Genomic DNA, 7,379 nt, shown 5'->3' with positions numbered 1-7,379 from the left:
CATGAAGCCAGCTGGGTGACCTTGGGCTAGTCACAGCTCTCTCAGCCCGACCTACCTCACAAGGTGTCCATTGTGGGGAGAGGAAGGGAAGGAGATTGTAAGCCGGTTTGATTCTCCTTAAAAGGCAGAGAAAATTGGCAAATAAAAACCCACTCTTCTTCATAAGTGAGGTAATTCCCCTTTCATTATTGCTGTCAATTAGGACCACCCAAAATCATTTTCCAGCCCGCTGTTGTTAATGGTCTCTGTAAGCAAGGTCAGAATGACTCGTAGCTGTGTAGTACATATATCCACATTCAGGAAGCATTGTAGGCTGATGGTTTTTCTTCCCTTTCTGTTTTGGTTTTGACACTTGCGTTGGCACCTGAACGGCACAGGGCTCTTTAAGCGCCATAAGGCACCCGCTCTTTATCCTCACCGCAAACGTCAAGCTTCACGCTGTCAGAAGCTCTCTGAAAAACCCAAACCCAGTATTTTTTTTTATTCCCCCGTGCCGAAACAAGAAAACACACAGTCTGTCATTTCTCCTGTAGTCATGGTTTAGTGACCCGTGAAATCCAAACCAGTTCATTGAGCAGGAGAGCTAAACTGAAAAACAAAACCCCAAATTAGCACAAAAGGGAGCAAAAAGAGAGAGAGAGAGAGAAGAGACTGCCTCGGGCCACAGCTTTTTATTTTTGAACATTCATCTCATTGAATGGTGCTGGTTAGTTATGAAACAATGCTTCTGCCTTGCATGTGGGCTCCGCTTGACACCTCCTTTCGGAGGCACAAAAAGCTTCCCGGGGGAGATGATTTCAAAGAAGGCGCCGGGATTTCTTTTGTCAAACGGTACTGGCTTTTTATCAACAGGCAGAATCCTATCGTGTTCAGCTTAGGGGGAAAAGGTGGTGGGAGAAACGGGGCGGAGGTTTTTTGATTTGTGAAAGGCTCAGAGGAAAGGCCCCATCCCTGCACCCCATCCCTCTGAAGGAGTCCACAGAAGCAAAGGAAAAGAAGGCTGGACAAACACTTGTCAGGGATGCTTTAGGCTGATCCTTCTCTGAGCAGGTGGCTGGACTAGATGGTCTGTATAGCCCCTTTCAACTCTACGATTCTCTTATGAATATTTTAATGGCTTTGCCGTATTAATAAATCTGAAACTCTATGATTCTCTGACTATGACTGGGGAGGATCAAATCTCGTCTGTCCTATGAAGCTCATTGGGTGACACTGGGCTAGACACTGTCAAGTTACCTTACAGGGTTGTTCTGAGTAAAAATGAAGGAGAGGGGAACAATGTACTCCACACTGAACTCCTGAGAGGAAGGTCAGGATGAAAAATGTAATAAATTCACCTGCTTGGTCTAAGTATTACCTGGCCGTCTCCTGTTTGCACTCCATCACTGGCCAACCACCCTGTTGAGGTGGTGGGGGAGGAGGTCCACGGTAGTGAGAAGCAGAGGTGGTGTGCCATTGCCTTCCTCTGCAAAGTGTTCTATGATGGTTTGCCATTGCCTTCCTCTGCAAAGGGGCGACCCCTTTGTGGGCTCATACAATTGGACCCCCTGTCCCAAAGTTCACCAAAGTTCGGTGACTGTCCAAGGAGAGTCCCTTTCAGCCACGCTGCAAATTTGGTGACTCTACCACCCAAAATGTCCCCCCAGGAGCTTCGAAAAAAAACCCATAGACCAGTGGTTTTCAACCTTTTTTGCGCCACTCCTCCCTTCCCCATTGTTCAGAATATAATTCCCCCCTTCCCAAGATAGTTTAACTTAAAAAAAAAACCCTACAATTTTACTGATTGTACATATTCTACAGGACATCACATTTTGCTGAATAGTGGTCCCAATTCCCCCCCTGGAACCCTAAAATCCCCCCCGGGGGGAATTCCCCCCTTGTTGAGAACCCATGCCATAGAACCCATGTCATGGGCCTGAATTTTTCGGTAAACCCGGTAATAAACCGAATACCAAAATTTAACGGTATGGGTATTTGGCTTATTCTAGGTTTACCAGAAAAAAATCGGGCCCAATTTACCGATTTTGTTTTTTTTTTTGCTCAGCCTTAGGCTATACCCTCCATTTCATATCCCTCCACATACCTAGGACAAGATATTTACCATGGGTGCCTCTTTTGTGCCATTGGATTTGCTCCCCCCCTCCCCAATTTTAGCAATTCTCTACAAGTAATGGCAAGTGGATAGAAGCCCCGTGGAGCAGAGTGTTAAGCTGCAGTACTGCAGTCAAAAGCTCTGCTTACGACCTGAGTTCGATCCCGACGGAAGTCGGGTTCAGGTAGCCGGCTCAAGGTTGACTCAGCCTTCCATCCTTCCGAGGTCGGTGAAATGAGTACCCAGCTTGCTGGGGGTAAAGGGAAGATGACTGGGGAACGCACTGGCAAACCACCCCGCAAACAAAGTCTGCCTTGGAAACGTCGGGATTTGACGTCACCACATGGGTCAGGAATGACCCGGTGCTTGCACAGGGGACCTTTACCTTTAATGGCAAGTGGACTAATTTATTTGCAGAAGTCAGCAAAGATCACATTCATGTGTGCTCAGACCTCCTTAAGTAAAATATAAACCTCAGCTTCTCTGAAATTTAGAGCCCCAAATCAATAATGGACATGAAATCATCAAGTTTAATATCAAACACTATGAGCCCAGGTTATCATTCTTCTTGATATAAAACTAATTCTGCTCGATGATAAAATGTGACATGCTTGGCTCATAAACCAATGTGGTGAAATAAACTCGCTCAACTCACCGTTCAAATTTCTTGCAATGAACTTCTTCTGTACAGTAAGCTATTAGAGATGGGGTCTCTAGGGAGGACTGTGGGTAGTTTAATGTCTTACAGATATTTGTGGAGTGTGCTCTTCTTCCATTGCTGAACTTCACCTTCCAGATTCCCAGATCTCTTCTGTACAGAGGTCCCATTCCCCCAGTGGAGGGTTTGAGAGGCAGCAGGAGTAAAAATAATAATAATAATAATTAAAAAGGAAGTGACGAAGGGTAGCTCTAGGAATTACCAGAATTCCTATAGTTTCCAGAATTCCTGTAGAGTTTCTAGTGATTCCTAGAGCTACCTATATCACCTCTTTTTTTTTAATCAGAAGTGATATGGCACTATAATTGTTTTTTGATTGGAACTGCTGGACCGAACACATATTCATTTATTTATTTTCGCCTTTTATATCCTATGTTTCTGCCCAGTCAGGGCCACCCAGGTGGATAAGTTACAAACAGCGCATTATAAAAACAGATCATAAAACCTATTAAAAGAAAAACTAATCTACATATGTAAAATACAGAAAAGGCACTTATAGGGCAGGAAGGATGGGTCACTGAGGGAATGCCAGATGAAATAAAAATATCTTCACCCGCTGGCAAAAGACACTGATATCACGGGACAGACTAATATCCCTGGGGAGGGCGTTCCATAATTTTGGTACCACAACTAAGAAGTCCCTCTCTGGGGAAGTCACCCATGTAACCTCAGAAGGCCAGTTCACACAAGCATGTTGATCACTTGATGATCAGTATCAGGTGGTGGCATATGTGAATTGTCCAGTCACCATAGAAAACCACAGATCAAACTTGCATATCACTCCTTTCTTGACTAGGCCCAAGTTAAAACATGCATATGCAATAACTGCCACATCTAGTGCCAATGGGCATGTTGAATCAGCGCTCACAGGCAACCTGTTGGTTTTGGTTCGACCTTCCGGGGCAACAGAAAACAACTGGGGACCACCTTGTTTATGACAACCCTTGAAGTACTTGGAGATACCCCTCTCAGTCGTCTCCTCTCCAGGCTAAACATACCCAGCTCCTTCAACCTTTCCTCATAGGACTTGGTCTCCAGACCCCTCACCATCTTTGTTGCCCTCCTCTGGAGATGTTCCAGAGGTATCATTCCTACATGTCCGCCAAATTCAGCATAGCCCTCATAGCAATCTGAGACATCTCTTTGTCCTGTTGATCCTTTGAGTTCTAGCCAACTCTCTGAATCAAAACATGTTCACTCCTGGAACTGGAAAGTGTTACCCACTAAAATAACATGTCCTCAGAATGTGGCGTGAGTCAAGCAAAAAGAACGGGAACAAGCAGTGAGTGAACATTAACACATCTTAGTTGAACTGAAAGATGGACAAAACATCCTCCCACTTCTTCCCCTCCCTTTCCCGGGTTCTGCTGTCTGTTCTGAGGCCAGAGCATTTGGGAACAAATGCCTTGTATGTCTTTACTTGAAACGTGGGTGATGATTGCTGGGAGATCAACGCTGGTGAGAGAGAACTAGTGTAGCCTAGTGGCTAAGAGGCTTGGCTGTGAAACCAAAAGTCTCCGGTTTGAATCTTGTCTCTTCCATGAACTCACTAGGTGGCCTTGGTCAAGCCCTTTCTCTCAGCCTCACATCTACAACATGACGGTAAGAAAGCACTCTAAGAATGTGCCCGAACACATGAAGCTGCCTTATGCTGAATCAGATCATTGGCCCATCGAGGTCAGTACTTTCTTCTCAGACTGGCTGTGGCTCTCTAGGGTCTCAGGTGGAGACCTTTCACATCATCTTTCAACTGGACTTGGTGGGGATTGAACCTGGGACCTTCTACATGCCACGGAAATGTTGTACTGTTGAACCTCAGTCCTTCCTACCTGTTTATTTAGATTGCCTTTGGAGGACTTCCTGTTGACTGATGGGCTGCTATGGAAGACGAAGAAGAAGAAGAATTGGTTTGTATACCCTGCTTCTCTCTACCTTCAAGGAGTCTCAAAGCAGCATACAATCACCTTCCCTTCCCCACAGCAGTTACCTTGTGAGGTAGGTGGGGCTGAGAGAGATTGAAGAGAACTGTGACTAGCCCAAGGTCACCAAGCAGGCTTCATGTGTAGGAGTGGGGAACCAAATCCAGTTCTTCAGATTAGAGTCTGCTGCTCATGTGGAGGAGTGGGGAAACCAACCCAGTTCACCAGATTAGAGTCCGCCGCTCATATGGAGGAGTGGGAAATCAAGCCGTTTTCCAGATTAGACTCTGCCACTCCTAAGCACTACACTACGCTGACAGACCTTCTCAGTGGTGGCATCTCAATCCTTCTCCCTCTCAAGAGCCTCCCCTGGCTCTCTCACTAATCAATCAAATATGTGCTTATCTTGCCCTTCTGTCAGCTCAGGGCACATCCGTGGTTCTCATAATATTATGCCAGGTCATCTGCTGAAGCTGGAGGGTGAAAGATTCAAAACAGATAAAAGGAAGTATTTCTTCCCACAAAGCATAGTGAAAATGTGGAACTCCCTGCCCCAGGATGTGGTGATGACTGCCAACTTGGAAGGCTTTCAGGGGGGAATGGACTTGTTCATGGAGGAGAGGGCTATCCATGGCTACTAGTTAAAATGGATACTAGTCATGATGCATACCTATTCTCTCCAGGATCAGAGGAGCATGCCTATTATATTAGATGCTGTGGAACACAGGCAGGATAAATGCTGTTGCAGTTGTCATGTTTGTGGGCTTCCTAGAGGCCCCTGGTTGGCCACTGTGTGAACAGACTGCTGGACTTAATGGGCCTTGGTCTGATCCAGCATCATTTTTCTTATGTTCTTATGCTATCCTCTCTACAACCCTGTAAGTTAGGTTAGGCTAAGCATGACTGAATGGCCAAAGGTCAGCTAGTGACCTTCATGTCTGGGGGTTCGAAGAGAGGACTCTTAGATCCTAGTACAACACTCTAATCACTACACAACACTGGCAGCCACCACACTAATGGGCATGAAGCCAGCGTGGTGTAGTGGTTAAGAGTGGTGGTTTGGAGTGGTAGACTCTGATCTACAGAACCAGATTTTATTCCCCACTCCTCCACATGAAGCCAGCTGGGTGACCTTGGGCTAGTCACAGCTCTCAGCCTCACCTACCTCACAGGGTGTCTGTTGTGGGGAGGGGAAGGTGATTGTAAGATGGTTTGAGTCTTCCTTAAGTGGTAGAGAAAGTCGGCATATAAAAACCAACTCCAACTTCTCCTCCTCCTCCTCCTCCTCCTCCTCCTTCTTCTTCTTCTTCCCTACCAGAGGAGAAGACAGTTGGGACAACAAACAACTCACTGTTGCTTCAGTGCCTTTTATTTTGTTCCTATATTTGATTGCCTCTGAAACTGTAAGGATATCTTGGAACTCTTTGGCATGTTTTGATTTTATATCGATGTTAAGCTTTCTTTGTGATGGATAGATGGGTGATAAATGTTTCATATAAGCTATTACAATAAATAAATAATAAATATCTACCTTTCTAGGCAGCTGGAAGGTTTTTAACAAGATAATGTATGTGACGCAGGCCTGTATCCTCACACTCTGCTCAGCAAAGTGTGAAGCCATCCTTCCAGTCTAAGGGGCCTTCTTACAAATCAAGTGGAGGCACAAACCCATGATGCTGCCTTGTACTGAATCAGACCCTTGGTCCATCAAAGTTAGTATTGTCTACTCAGACCAGCAGCGGCTCTCCAGGCAGAGGTCTTTTACATTATCTACTGCCTGATTCTTTAAACTGGGGATGCCAGGGATTGAACCAGGGACCTTCTGCATGCCAAGCAGATGCTCTACCACTGAGCCACATCCCCTGCTCCTGGATCTTGTGGAGGAAGTTGGTTCCTTAAACTGGAGGAAGGCTTCAGACTTTGCTGAGTGAAGTGGGAGGATGCAGACTACTTTTTGCACACATATAAGCACCTTCCATCATCTATCTATCTATCTATCTATCTATCTATCTATCTATCTATCTATCTATCTATCTATCTATCTATCTATCTATCTATCCTGGTCATTCTAGAGGCTGACAATGATACAAAACCCACGAAATGGCTGGGCTATATTTCGCAAGTGGGAGGGAAGGCGGTGTGATTTAGTCCGATCTTCTCAGAAGCTAAGCAGGATTGGTACTTGGATGGGAGACCACCAAGGAAGGCTCTGTGGAGTCAGGCAATGGCAAACCACCTCCACTTCTCACTTGCCTTGAAAGCTCTTTGCCAGGGTTGCCATAAATTGGTTGCAACTTGACGGCACTCTACACACACATGTATTTAGCAATGAGAAAATATTCCTTATTTATTTTATTTTCTCGTTCATTTATACTTTTGTTGGTTCGCCAGTTTTCACTGTGGGTTCATAAATTTGTACTGTGTATTCCTGTTGTGTGTGTGTGTGTGTTTACTAATTGTAAACACACAATGTGTGACACTATACTATCTGTATAGAGCTGATTTTGCTAAGCACACATAACATTAAAAATGCATCATGCTACAGAAAACATGGTATAAGGAAACAGAAAATGATGCAAAGATAATCGCAGAGTAGATTTGCAGAAGGGGTAAGTAAAGTCAGAATGGGGGCTTTGTTATCAAAACCTCA

The 7,379-nt window shown here is 45.1% G+C and overlaps 1 non-coding gene across 1 annotated transcript; it reads right to left on the bottom strand.

Moving 5' to 3' along the window:
• Positions 1-6,520: 6,520 nt before the first annotated feature.
• Positions 6,521-6,592, bottom strand: TRNAA-GGC (transfer RNA alanine (anticodon GGC)). The gene has a single exon. It is a non-coding gene; the product is annotated as a tRNA-Ala (tRNA).
• Between the last annotated feature and the right edge of the window lie 787 nt (positions 6,593-7,379).

This window comes from Euleptes europaea, chromosome 13 (assembly GCF_029931775.1).
Source record: "Euleptes europaea isolate rEulEur1 chromosome 13, rEulEur1.hap1, whole genome shotgun sequence".
Taxonomy (NCBI): domain Eukaryota; kingdom Metazoa; phylum Chordata; class Lepidosauria; order Squamata; family Sphaerodactylidae; genus Euleptes; species Euleptes europaea.
This window is presented reverse-complemented; position numbering and strand designations above follow the sequence as displayed.